This window comes from Heptranchias perlo, unplaced genomic scaffold (assembly GCF_035084215.1).
Source record: "Heptranchias perlo isolate sHepPer1 unplaced genomic scaffold, sHepPer1.hap1 HAP1_SCAFFOLD_385, whole genome shotgun sequence".
Taxonomy (NCBI): Eukaryota; Metazoa; Chordata; class Chondrichthyes; order Hexanchiformes; family Hexanchidae; genus Heptranchias; species Heptranchias perlo.
Genome location: NW_027139397.1, coordinates 101,600 through 113,714, shown reverse-complemented (window position 1 = coordinate 113,714; position 12,115 = coordinate 101,600).

Below are 12,115 nucleotides of genomic sequence, written 5' to 3'. Positions count from 1 at the left end.
ACCTGCCCTGGGAGTGTTTGACGGGACAGTGTAGAGGGAGCTTTACTCTGTATCTAACCCTGTACCTGCCCTGGGAGTGTTTGATGGGACAGTGTAGAGGGAGCTTTACTCTGTATCTAACCCTATACCTGCCCTGGGAGTGTTTGATGGGACAGTGTAGAGGGAGCTTTACTCTGTATCTAACCCTGTACCTGCCCTGGGAGTGTTTGATGGGACAGTGTAGAGGGAGACTTACTCTGTATCTAACCCTGTACCTGCCCTGGGAGTGTTTGACGGGACAGTGTAGAGGGAGCTTTACTCTGTATCTAACCCTGTACCTGCCCTGGGAGTGTTTGATGGGACAGTGTAGAGGCAGCTTTACTCTGTATCTAACTCTGTACCTGCCCTGGGAGTGTTTGATGGGACAGTGTAGAGGGAGCTTTACTCTGTCTCTAACCCTGTACCTGCCCTGGGAGTGTTTGATGGGACAGTGTAGAGGGAGCTTTACTCTGTATCTAACCCTGGACCTGCCCTGGGAGTGTTTGATGGGACAGTGTCGAGGGAGATTTACTCTGTATCTAACCCTGGACCTGCCCTGGGAGTGTTTGATTGGACAGTGTAGAGGGAGATTTACTCTGTATCTAACCCTGTACCTGCCCTGGGAGTGTTTGATGGGACAGTGTAGAGGGAGCTTTACTCTGTATCTAACCCTGTACCTGCCCTGGGAGTGTTTGATGGGACAGTGTGGAGGGAGCTTTACTCTGTATCTAACCCTGTACCTGCCCCTGGGAGTGTTTGACGGGACAGTGTAGAGGGAGATTTACTCTGTATCTAACCCTGGACCTGCCCTGGGAGTGTTTAATGGGACAGTGTAGAGGGAGCTTTACTCTGTATCTAACCCTGTACCTGCCCTGGGAGTGTTTGATGGGACAGTGTAGAGGGAGATTTACTCTGTATCTAACCCTGGACCTGCCCTGGGAGTGTTTAATGGGACAGTGTAGAGGGAGCTTTACTCTGTATCTAACCCTGTACCTGCCCTGGGAGTGTTTGATGGGACAGTGTGGTGGGAGCTTTCCTCTGTTCGAGGGTAGTTTGACTCTGTCATACTGAACCAGCCTTCTCTTTTCCACTCTCCAGGCCATTCCGAGGTTGAGATGCCTCCTCAGTCACTGCCGTAACATTCGACTCAGGAATAAAGTTTCAAAAGGTGAGTATTGTTCACTCAACCTCCCCTCTACCCTCCGTTCCTCGCAGACGCTCTCTCAATGACCTGTTCCACCCTCCTCTCCCTCACTCAAGTGAACCTCATTCTCCATATCCATGTCCCATTCAGTCACAGCCCCCTTCCCTCCGTTCCCCTGCTGGGGACACTGGACTGTGATCGGGAGCAGGAACCCTGGCTGATTTCCCCTCTCTCTAACCCAGGGGTCACTGGACAGTGATCGGGAGCAGGAACCCTGGCTGATTTCCCCTCTCTCTAACCCAGGGGTCACTGAACAGTGATCAGGAGCAGGAACCCTGGCTGATTTCCCCTCTCTCTAACCCAGGGGTCACTGGACAGTGATCAGGAGCAGGAACCCTGGCTGATTTCCCCTCTCTCTAACCCAGGGGTCACTGGACAGTGATCAGGAGCAGGAACCCTGGCTGATTTCCCCTCTCTCTAACCCAGGGGTCACTGGACAGTGATCAGGAGCAGGAACCCTGGCTGATTTCCCCTCTCTCTAACCCAGGGGTCACTGGACAGTGATCAGGAGCAGGAACCCTGGCTGATTTCCCCCTCTCTCTAACCCAGGGGTCACTGGACGGTGATCGGGAGCAGGAACCCTGGCTGATTTCCCCCTCTCTCTCTAAACCACGGGTCACTGGACAGTGATCAGGAGCAGGAACCCTGGCTGATTTCCCCCTCTCTCTAACCCAGGGGTCACTGGACAGTGATCGGGAGCAGGAACCCTGGCTGATTTCCCCTCTCTCTAACCTAGGGGTCACTGGACAGTGATCGGGACCAGGAACCCTGGCTGATTTCCCCCTCTCTCTAACCCAGGGGTCACTGGACAGTGAGCAGGAGCAGGAACCCTGGCTGATTCCCCCTGTCTCTAACCCAGGGATCACTGGACAGTGATCGGGAGCAGGAACCCTGGCTGATTTCCCCCTCCCTCGAATCTGCCCTGGGAGTGTTTGATGGGACAGTGCGGAGGGAGCTTTACTCTGTATCTAACCCTGTACCTGCCCTGGGAGTGTTTGATGGGACAGTGTAGAGGGAGCTTTACTCTGTATCTAACCCTGTACCTGCCCTGGGAGTGTTTGATGGGACAGTGTAGAGGGAGCTTTACTCTGTATCTAACCCTGTACCTGCCCTGGGAGTGTTTGATGGGACAGTGTAGAGGGAGCTTTACTCTGTATCTAACCCTGTACCTGCCCTGGGAGTGTTTGATGGGACAGTGTAGAGGGAGCTTTACTCTGTATCTAACCCTGTACCTGCCCTGGGAGTGTTTGATGGGACAGTGTAGAGGGAGCTTTACTCTGTATCTAACCCTGTACCTGCCCTGGGAGTGTTTGATGGGACAGTGTAGAGGGAGCTTTACTCTGTATCTAACCCTGTACCTGACCCTGGGAGTGTTTGATGGGACAGTGTAGAGGGAGCTTTACTCTGTATCTAACCCTGTACCTGCCCTGGGAGTGTTTGATGGGACAGTGTAGAGGGAGCTTTACTTTGTATCTAACCCTGTACCTGCCCTGGGAGTGTTTGATGGGACAGTGTAGAGGGAGCTTTACTCTGTATCTAACCCTGTACCTGCCCTGGGAGTGTTTGATGGGACAGTGTAGAGGGAGCTTTACTCTGTATCTAACCCTGTACCTGCCCTGGGAGTGTTTGATGGGACAGTGTAGAGGGAGCTTTACTCTGTATCTAACCCTGTACCTGCCCTGGGATTGTTTGATGGGACAGTGTAGAGGGAGCTTTACTCTGTATCTAACCCTGTACCTGCCCTGGGAGTGTTTGACGGGACAGTGTAGAGGGAGCTTTACTCTGTATCTAACCCTGTACCTGCCCTGGGAGTGTTTGATGGGACAGTGTAGAGGGAGCTTTACTCTGTATCTAACCCTGTACCTGCCCTGGGAGTGTTTAATGGGACAGTGTAGAGGGAGCTTTACTCTGTATCTAACCCTGTACCTGCCCTGGGAGTGTTTGATGGGACAGTGTAGAGGGAGCTTTACTCTGTATCTAACCCTGTACCTGCCCTGGGAGTGTTTGATGGGACAGTGTGGAGGGAGCTTTACTCTGTATCTAACCCTGTACCTGCCCTGGGAGTGTTTGATGGGACAGTGTAGAGGGAGCTTTACTCTGTATCTAACCGTGTACCTCCCCTGGGAGTGTTTGATGGGACAGTGTAGAGGGAGCTTTACTCTGTATCTAACCCTGTACCTGCCCTGGGAGTGTTTAATGGGACAGTGTAGAGGGAGCTTTACTCTGTATCTAACCCTGTACCTGCCCTGGGAGTGTTTGATGGGACAGTGTAGAGGGAGCTTTACTCTGTATCTAACCCTGTACCTGCCCTGGGAGTGTTTGATGGGACAGTGTAGAGGGAGCTTTACTCTGTATCTAACCCTGTACCTGCCCTGGGAGTGTTTGATGGGACAGTGTAGAGGGAGCTTTACTCTGTATCTAACCCCTCCAATGTGATTGTCCAGCAGGTGTGACCAAGGGGTTGGAGAACGTGAGCCAGCCCTCGTACCAATGCCTGGCCAAGTCGGGAGACGGGAAGAACGTTTCGGAACCAGACCTGAAGGGGCTCGTGAATGGCAAGTCGCTGGAGTCCGAGTACGAGGAGGGGGTCCCGGTGCTGAGGGACTGTGGGACTTACGCTCCCGGAACGCGCAAAGGTGCCCGCCATCGCTCCCACCCCTGCTGCCACCCCCAGCGGAGGCTCCCTGCCTCCAGCGACAGCCGGACTAGCTTGGCCTGGGGTTACGGGGGGGCAGAGCTGGGCACCCGAGACGTTAACCACGAGCGAAGGTCTCGCAGACCCCGGGAGGGTCGCTCCCCATCCATGTGCGGGCACCCCCTGCGCCCCTGTTGCCCCAATGCCTGCCGGGAAACGAGGACCCCCTCCTCCAGCTCGGGGGGCGGGGCGGGGCCTTGCCGACACCCCCCCCCCTGACCTGGACCCACGCTGCTCCGCCTCGCGGTCCGTCTCCCGCACCCCCGACTCGCTGGCGGGCTCGGGGGGTCTCTGCGCCCCCCGGCGCTGCGTGACCCCTGACCCTTACCGCAACTCGGCCTCGCTGGGCCCCGAGACGCCCGGCGTGGGCGGCGGCGGGGGCCGGCGGGCCCGGCTCGCGGCCCGCGGCCCCGCCAGGCGCTCCCCCGAGTCCTGCGCCAGCTGCAGCTCCCGCCAGCGCCTGCAGACGGGGGACTTCCTGCGCCCTCTCTCGCCCGAGTCCCGGCGGGGCGGCCCGGGGGGCAAGGCCCCCAACCCCGGCCGCCCCCGCCCCCGCCCGCTGGATCACTACCCCCCTCCCCCGACTCCGCCCGCCTGCGGCCCCCGCCCGCCGCCGCAGGGCCCCCGCGACTCCCAGCAGGTCAACGAGCTCCAGCGCACGGGGAGGGTGGTCTACGACGCCAGGGTCCGCAAGGCCGAGCACGCCCGCGGCGACGGCGAGGAGGACAGTGGCGGTAACGGGGCGACGGAGGCCGCGGTCTGGGGCCCGCTGCCCTGCTTCTACAAGCACCAGCACCAGAGGGCCATCGAAGGCCCCGTGCGAGGCGCCAATCTCGCATACTACAGCTACCGGGAGTGAGGGAGGAGAGGAGAGGAGGGGCCCGACCCGCCATCAATTGCAGCTTAATAAAGTCCGCTGTTGAAATACCCGTCCCCCGGTGTCCGCGTCCGTCTTTCCTCTCGGGGCTCCCGTCTCCCACCCGATCCCATTTTCGGTTCCATCTCCAGTCTCGTTCCACCTCCAACCAACGAGGGGAGACGAGAATCTCACCGCACAGAAGGGGGCCATTCGGCCCATCGAGGCCTGGCCTATCCAATTCGTCCCACTCCCTCTCTCCCCCGTAACCCTGTGAATTTTTCCCCTTCGAGTATTTATCCGATTCCCCTTTTGAAAGTTATTATTGAATCTGCTCCCTCCGCCCTTTCAGGCAGTGAATTCCAGATCAGAACAACTCGCTGCCTGAAAACATTCTCCTCATCTCCCACTACCCTATGATTTACTGCCCCGCTCCCTGTTTGGTCCCTCCCCACGGGCACTGACCCCCCCTCCTCACTGGGGGACGGGTCCCCACGGGCACTGACTCCCGCACCGGGGACGGGTCCCCACGGGCACTGACCCCTGCACCGGGGACGGGTCCCCACGGGCACTGACCCCCACACTGGGGGACGGGTCCCCACGGGCACTGACCCCCGCACCGGGGACAGGTCCCCATGGGCACTGACCCTCTCACTGGGGGACGGGTCCCCATGGGCACTGACCCTCTCACTGGGGGACGGGTCCCCATGGGCACTGACCCTCTCACTGGGGGACGGGTCCCCATGGGCACTGACCCTCTCACTGGGGGACGGGTCCCCATGGGCACTGACCCTCTCACTGGGGGACGGGTCCCCATGGGCACTGACCCCCCCCTCCTCGCTGGGGGACGGGTCCCCACGGGCACTTTGATTGACATCTCCTCTCCCTGTTTGGACCCACCCACTGTTTGGCCCGTCCCCCTACCCGTTTGCGCGCCCCCCCTTTGATTGACAGCCCCTCTCCCTGCTTGGCCCCTCCCCATTTGATTGACAGCCCCTCTCCCTGTTTGCCCCCCACCTTTGCACGGATAGGGCACATTCCAGCCCCCGCGGCATTGTGGGATATGCCCCCCACCATTAAGGCCCTTTGTTTTTCATCTGCCCTTCATTCTGCACTTTGAGTGAGCACTTCCAAACTCTTCAGAGCCAACTGGACCACGGCTGCAGGCCGAATTCAGCCCCATTTTAAAGTCAGTCAAGTCTTGTCAATATTTGCATGGACTGTAATTTATAGACCTCCGCATGCAGGAACAGGAGGAGGCCATTCAGCCCCTCGAGCCTGTTCCGCCATTCAGTGAGATCATGGCTGATCTGTGATCTAACTCCATCTCCCCGCCTTAGCCCCATGTCCCTTAACACCTTTGGTTAACAAAAATCTCACAATCTCAGATTTGAAATGAATAATTGAGCTAGCAGAAGAGAGTTCCAAACTTCTCCCACCCTTTGTGTGTAGAAGTGTTTCCAAACTTCACTCCTGAAAATCCTGGCTCTAATCTTTACACGATGTCCCCTACTCCTAGACTCCCCAACCAGCCAGAAATAGTTTCTCTCCATCTACCCTATCAGTTCCCCTTTCGAAATGGTAAAAAGTTAAAAACAGTGGATGTCCAAAGGGACTTAGGGGTTCAGGTACAGAGATCATTGAAGTGTCATGAACAGGTGCAGAAAATGATCAATAAGGCTAATGGAACGCTGGCCTTTATATCTCGAGGACTGGAGTACAAGGGGGCAGAAGTTATGCTGCAGCTATACAAAACCCTGGTTAGACCGCACCTGGAGTACTGTGAGCAGTTCTGGGCACCGCACCTTCGGAAGGACATATTGGCCTTGGAGGGAGTGCAGCGTAGGTTTACTAGAATGATACCCGGACTTCAAGGGTTAAGTTACGAGGAGAGATTACACAAATTGGGGTTGTATTCTCTAGAGTTTCGAAGGTTAAGGGGTGATCTGATCGAAGTTTATAAGATATTAAGGGGAACGGATAGGGTGGATAGAGAGAAACTATTTCTGCTGGTTGGGGATTCTAGGAGTAGGGGGCACAGTCTAAAAATTAGAGCCAGACCTTTCAGGAGCGAGATTAGAAAACATTTCTACACACAAAGGGTGGTAGTAGTTTGGAATTCTCTTCTGCAAACGGCAATTGATACTAGCTCAATTGCTAAATTTAAATCTGAGATAGATAGCTTTTTGGCAACCAAAGGTATTAAGGGATATGGGCCAAAGGCAGGGATATGGAGTTAGATCACAGATCAGCCATGATCTTATCAAATGGCGGAGCAGGCACGAGGGGCTGAAGGGCCGACTCCTGTTCCTATGTTCCTTAATATCTTGAAAACTTCGATCAAATCACCCCTTAACCTTCTAAATTCCAGGGAATACAAGTCTAGTTTGTGTAATCTCTCCTCGTAATTTAACTCTTGGAGTCCAGGTAACATTCCAGTAAATCTACTGGTAAATTTAAAATGATAACAGGAGGTGCCGACCACTGCAATTACAGTGTGGCAATGTTTACATAGCTACTTCCCATTATGGGAACACTTGAGAGGAATTATGTGCATCAAAGGGGACCCCGGTTCGTTCCCTGGGAATGCTGCAATATTGTACCTGGATATCAGAGGGATGCAGCTCAGTGGGAAATAAGAACATAAGAAATAGGAGCAGGAGTAGGCCAATCGGCCCCTCGAGCCTGCTCCGCCATTCAATAAGATCATGGCTGATCTGATCCTAACCTCAAATCTAAATTCATGTCCAATTTCCTGCCCGCTCCCCGTAACCCCTAATTCCCTTTACTTCTCGGAAACTGTCCTTCTGTTTTAAATTCATTTAATGGTGTAGCTTCCTGGGGCAGCAAATTCCACAGACCTACTACCCTCTGAGTGAAGAAGTTTCTCATCTCAGTTTTGAAAGAGCAGCCCCTTATTCGAAGATTATGCCCCCTCGTTCTAGTCTCACCCATCCTTGGGAACATCCTTACCGCATCCACCCGATCAAGCCCCTTCACAATCTTAAATGTTTCAATAAATGAACCTTTTCCATTTAGGATGCCCTGTTTCAGGTCCCTTTCAACATTTCTAACATCCAGGCTTGGTCTGATTAATGGTACGAACATACAAATTAACAGCAGGAGTCGGCCACTCGGCCCCTCGAGCCTGCTCTGCCATTTGATAAGATCATGGCTGATCTGATTGTGACCTCAACCCCACTTTCCCGTCTACCTACGATAACCTTTGACTCCCTTGTTAATCAGGAATCTCTCTAACTCAGCCTTCAAAATATTCAATGACCCTGCCTCCACCGCTCTCCGGGGAAGGGAGTTCCACAGGCCCACGACCCTCAGAGAAAAAATTTCTCCTCATCTCCGTCTTAAATGGGAGACCCCTTATTTTTAAACTGTGTCCCCTAGTTCTAGTCTCTCCCTCAAGGGGAAACATCCTCTCAGCATCTACCCCTCTAGTCCCCTCAGGATCTTGCATGTTTCAATAAGATCACCTCTCATTCTTCGAAACTCCAGTGTATAAATGCCCAACTTGTCCAACCTTTCCTCATAAGATAACCCCCTCATCCCAGGAATCAGTCGAGTGAACCTTCTCTGAACCGCCTCCAAAACAATTATGTCCTTTCTTAAATAAGGAGACCAAAACTGTACACAGTATTTGAGATGTGGTCTCACCAATGCCCTGTACAACTGGAGCAAAACATCTCTACTTTTATATTCCATTCCCCTTGCAATAAATGACAACATTCCATTTGTAATGAGGAACATTTGCGCCAGACAAGCACCAGGCAACGACCGTCTCCAACAAGAGAGAGTCTAACCACCTCCCCTTGACATTCAATGGCATTACCATCGCCGAATCCCCCACCATCAACATCCTGGGGGTCACCATTGACCAGAAACTTAACTGGACCAGCCATATAAATACTGTGGCTACAAGAGCAGGTCAGAGGCTGGGTATTCTGCGGCGAGTGACTCACCTCCTGACTCCCCAAAGCCTTTACACCCTCTACAAGGCACAAGTCAGGAGTGTGATGGAATACTCTCCACTTGCCTGGATGAGTGCAGCTCCAACAACACTCAAGAAGCTCGACACCATCCAGGACAAAGCAGCCCGCTTGATTGGCACCCCATCCACCACCCTAAACATTCACTCCCTTCACCACCAGCGCACCGTGGCTGCAGTGTGGACCATCCACAGGATGCACTGCAGCAACTCGCCAAGGCTTCTTCGACAGCACCTCCCAAACCCGCGACCTCTACCACCTAGAAGGACAAGGGCAGCAGGCACATGGGAACAACACCACCTGCACGTTCCCCTCCAAGTCACACACCATCCCGACTTGGAAATATATCGGCCGTTCCTTCATCGTCGCTGGGTCAAAATCCTGGAACATGCAAGCAAATTTCAGAAAGAGGTAAAAACGACAAGAGTACTATCTTATATTTATGGCCCCTAGTTTTGGACCCTACCCACAATGGAAACATCTTCTCTACATCTACCCAATCGAACCCCCTTCATAAATTTAAAGCCCTCGATCAGGTCACCCCTCAGTCTTCTCTTTTCGAGAGAAAAGAACCCCAGTCTGTTCAGTCGTTCCTGATAGTTATAACCTCTCAGTTCTGATATCATCCTTGTGAATCTTTTTTGCACCTTCTCCAGTGCCTCTATATCCTTTTTATAATATGGAGACCAGAACTGTGCATAGTGCTCCAAGTGTGGTCTAACTAAGGTATATGGAGACCAGCCTTGGTCCAAACATGGACAAAAGAGCTGAATTCCAGAGGTGAGGTGAGAGTGACTGCCCTTGACATCAAGGCAGCATTTGACCGAGTGTGGCACCAAGGAGCCCTAGTAAAATTGAAGTCATTGGGAATCAGGGGGAGAACTCTCCAGTGGCTGGAGTCATACTTAGCACAAAGGAAGATGGTAGTGGTTGTTGGAGGCCAATCATCTCAGCCCCAGGGCATTGCTGCAGGAGTTCCTCAGGGCAGTGTCCTCGGCCCAACCATCTTCAGCTGCTTCATCAATGACCTTCCCTCCATCATAAGGTCAGAAATGGGGATGTTCGCTGATGACTGCACAGTGTTCAGTTCCATTCGCAACCCCTCAGATAATGAAGCAGTCCGAGCCCGCATACAGCAAGACCTGGACAACATCCAGGCTTGGGCTCATAAGTGGCAAGTAACTTTCGTGCCAGACAAGTGCCAGGCAATGACCATCTCCAACAAGAGAGAGTCTAACCACCTCTCCTTGACATTCAACGACATTACCATCGCCGAATCCCCCACCATCAACATCCTGGGGGTCACCATTGACCAGAAACTTAACTGGACCAGCCACATAAATACTGTGGTTACAAGAGCAGGTCAGAGGCTGGGTATTCTGCGGCGAGTGACTCACCTCCTGACTCCCCAAAGCCTTTCCACCATCTACAAGGCACAAGTCAGGAGTGTGATGGAATACACTCCACTTGCCTGGATGAGTGCAGCTCCAACAACACTCAAGAAGCTCGACACCATCCAGGACAAAGCAGCCCGCTTGATTGGCACCCCATCCACCACCCTAAACATTCACTCCCTTCACCACCGGCGCACAGTGGCTGCAGTGTGTACCATCCACAGGATGCACTGCAGCAACTCGCCAAGGCTTCTTCAACAGCACCTCCCAAACCCGCGAGCTCTACACCCAGAAGGACAAGAGCAGCAGGCACATGGGAACAACACCACCTGCACGTTCCCCTCCAAGTCACACACCATCCCGACTCGGAAATATATCAGCCGTTCCTTCATCGTCGCTGGGTCAAAATCCTGGAACTCCCTTCCTAACAGCGCTGTGGGAGAACCGTCACCACACGGACTGCAGCGGTTCAAGAAGGCGGCTCATCACCACCTTCTCAAGGGGCAATTAGGGATGGGCAATAAATGCCGGCCTCGCCAGCGACGCCCACATCCCATGAACGAATAAAAAAAACTGGGGTCTAACCAAAGCTCTGTCTAAGTTTAGGAGGACATGGTGTTGCCAACCCTGGTTGGACGTATTCCTGGAGGTTTCATCACCCTCCACCCTCCAACCGTCCCGCACACACCCCGCCCCCCACCCCCGGTTCCGGCCATTGGTCACCCGACACGTCCATCAATTGCGGAGCTCCTCCACCTTCCCCACGGCCAATGGGAAAGCCAACCGACTCTTTGTTACCTGATTGGATCATTGTTGACTGTCAGTCAAACAGCCTTTCTTCCTCCTGCCTCAATCTCCAATATCGGGATCACCAATAAACACAAGGGGGGAATGTCTCCAATATCGGGATCACCAATAAACACAAGGGGGGAATGTCTCCAATATCGGGATCACCAATAAACACAAGGGGGGAATGTCTCCAATATCGGGATCACCAATAAACACAAGGGGGGAATGTCTCCAATATCGGGATAACCAATAAACACAAGGGCAGAATGTCTCCAATATCGGGATAACCAATAAACACAAGGGGGGAATGTCTCCAATATCGGGATAACCAATAAACACAAGGGGGGAATGTCTCCAATATCGGGATCACCAATGAACACAAGGGGGGAATGTCTCCAATATCGGGATAACCAATAAACACAAGGGCAGAATGTCTCCAATATCGGGATAACCAATAAACACAAGGGGGGAATGTCTCCAATATCGGGATAACCAATAAACACAAGGGGGGAATGTCTCCAATATCGGGATAACCAATAAACACAAGGGGGGAATGTCTCCAATATCGGGATAACCAATAAACACAAGGGGGGAATGTCTCCAATATCGGGATCACCAATGAACACAAGGGCAGAATGTCTCCAATATCGGGATAACCAATAAACACAAGGGGGGAATGTCTCCAATATCGGGATCACCAATAAACACAAGGGGGGAATGTCTCCAATATCGGGATAACCAATAAACACAAGGGGGGAATGTCTCCAATATTGGGATCACCAATAAACACAAGGGGGGAATGTCTCCAATATCGGGATAACCAATAAACACAAGGGGGGAATGTCTCCAATATCAGGATCACCAATAAACACAAGGGGGGAATGTCTCCAATATCGGGATAACCAATAAACCCAAGGGCAGAATGTCTCCACTATCGGGATAACCAATAAACACAAGGGGGGAATGTCTCCAATATCGGGATAACCAATAAACACAAGGGGGGAATGTCTCCAATATCGGGATAACCAATAAACACAAGGGGGGAATGTCTCCAATATCGGGATAACCAATAAACCCAAGGGGGTGAATGAGAATTATTTAAAGCCCCCCACCCCCCCAATAATTTAATTTTTGCCCCCTTTGGAGATTAATCTTCAA